General features: G+C 40.3%; 1 protein-coding gene across 2 annotated transcripts in view; it reads left to right on the forward strand.

Annotated features, from left to right (window-relative positions):
• The window catches only part of PAK3 (p21 protein (Cdc42/Rac)-activated kinase 3), a 272,401-nt gene that overhangs the window by 85,265 nt on the left and 184,966 nt on the right, over positions 1-2,170 (forward strand). The window contains exon 2 of one of the 2 annotated variants that reach the window (XM_012645252.1): positions 1,336-1,408. The exons of the other annotated variant lie outside the window; for it this stretch is intronic. The gene's annotated coding sequence lies outside the window, so the exon portion shown is untranslated. The remainder of the gene's footprint in view (positions 1-1,335; positions 1,409-2,170) is intronic. 2 annotated transcript variants of the gene reach the window in all.

Genomic DNA, 2,170 nt, shown 5'->3' on the forward strand with positions numbered 1-2,170 from the left:
GGTTTATCTATGGCAAGATTGCTTGGCTGATATTCATAAATAGCATTCTGATTCCTTACTCTTATCAAAAAGTTTACTGTTGATCTGTTAAGGAGATTTCATTTGCCTTCCCAACAATCATAGCCCTGTAGTAAAGGACTGTTGTAAAGAGTGGGCATACAAGGATATGATCTTCTCTTCAGTGGAATCCCAGAAAGAGTTAGGTTATAATTTATCAAACTGGACCAAATTCTCCTGGATGCCTTCCTTCATTGATCCAGTGTAATTATTATTCTGCCTTTTCTAGCCTTTATCGCCCTAGGCCCAACCCTGAAAAACAGAAAGAAAATACATTTTTCTGGCAGCAAACCTGTTCTGGTTTTCTCTCAGATAAAGTTTCCTTTGCAAGTCAATACAAAACAATGACAGAGTCTGGAATAGTAAGGTGAGCATGAGTTAACAGAAAATGAGGAACATCAATCTGCTTTACTAAATGACTTTCTTTTGCAAAAGTATTGCTGAACGGTGCAATACTTTAAGCATCAAGGACATGGTGGGGACATGGCTGTTTACTGTAAAATTCTTTCACGTTTGTAAAGCACAATGTTAAGAGGTTCACATGTGATTTGACTTACAGAAATTCTGCTCACATACCACTTTCCAGGCATATGAGGTCTGTATCAAGATACTTTGTCATCTATATGGTACTTTATGCTTTTTTAAAGCACTTTCACAACCCAATTCCACCCTTACAGCATCCTTGTATGACAGGAATCACTCTTCTCATTTGACAACAGAGGTAATTTGGCTTGGAGAGGTAAATTATTTGCCAAAAGTCACATACATAATTAGCAACAGAACTAAGCCTTGAATTTGGGATTCCTTTTCCAGTGTTCTTTCCACTTGGGGAAGACGGTTTAACATGAGATCCTAATTCCATTTCTCATTAAGCCTTTGCTCGAGTTTCACTTGGCCTAACCCGATTTCTCCTTTACTCTAGACATGTGGATCTATGCTGCTTTCCACGGCTGATTTAACATTGATTCAGCACCAGTAATGTGCTAGGTGATCTAAAGACCATTAAATTAAATCTGGTTGCTGCCCTGTAGTTCCCAATCTCAATTTGTTGAAGCCCAATCTGAAATAGTTATTGCTCTGCACAGATAGTACAGGCTTATAAGAACACGTCTCCTCTCTAAGCTTGTTTCTCACCATTTTTCCTCAGGACTCCCAAGGGAATTTCTTCTGTTGGGCAGGAATGTCCCATAACTGGTGTCTGCATAATTCTAAAAAACAACCCCTTATTTTGCCCAATTCACTGTTGAAGACGAATACATGTTTGTTTTTCCCTTCCAGAATAACAAATAGAGGCCAGCTTTCTTTTCTGAGGAGTCAGAAGTACAGCTCACCCAACATGGAATGACTTGAGGCACAATGGAATGGTCTCTGTGACCCTAAATATTTTTCTTATCAGCTGAAATGTACTCTTTGAAGATGTCACCTCTTGACTCCTTCCTGCTTCTCACTTAGTGTCAGTTACATGCTCCATTGATCAGGCTCTGTGTATATCCTTTGCAATGTTTAAAACATCTGTCCTTTTCCTAACCCTTCTTGCTGCCACTGGCCTTGTCACCTTAAACAGTTACAGCAAAGTCCCAGCAGGCCTTGCTACTTAGTGTCTTCTTCTCTAGTCCACCTTACGTTCTACTGGCAGAATTATGTTTCTGAAACAAAGCTCTGGTCGTGTCATGCCCCTGGTCAAAAACCATAGTCAGCTTTCCATTGTCTGGTACAGTAGTTTTGAAAGTCCATTTGTTCATTTGTTTTTATGGTTTTGGGTTTCAAATCAGCAGGGGGACCCTTTTTTCAAAGAAACATTAGGTAGTTTGATCCCAAATTGTTAAGCAGATAAAAGTAGACATGCCCTAAAAGAAATGTGGACACGCTATAGTTTAAGTGAGAAGTTAGGGCCCAGAACCTCCCTACTTTCTCACCCCCTTGTTCCTGGCAAAGCCCTTAGTTTAGGACTCAGGGAACACACTGTGAAGACCCCTGGCCTACTCATAAGGTTCAAACACCTTGGCTTAGTGCTCAAGACTGCTTTACCCTGGCCTTAACTTACCTTTCCTATTGGACTTCCTATTTTCCCTCAAAGGAGCCCTTTGCTTTAGGAGTTTGGTCTACTCTCTGT

The sequence above is a fragment of the Propithecus coquereli genome, unplaced genomic scaffold (assembly GCF_000956105.1).
Source record: "Propithecus coquereli isolate 6110/MARCELLA unplaced genomic scaffold, Pcoq_1.0 Scaffold104, whole genome shotgun sequence".
NCBI classification, from domain to species: Eukaryota; Metazoa; Chordata; class Mammalia; order Primates; family Indriidae; genus Propithecus; species Propithecus coquereli.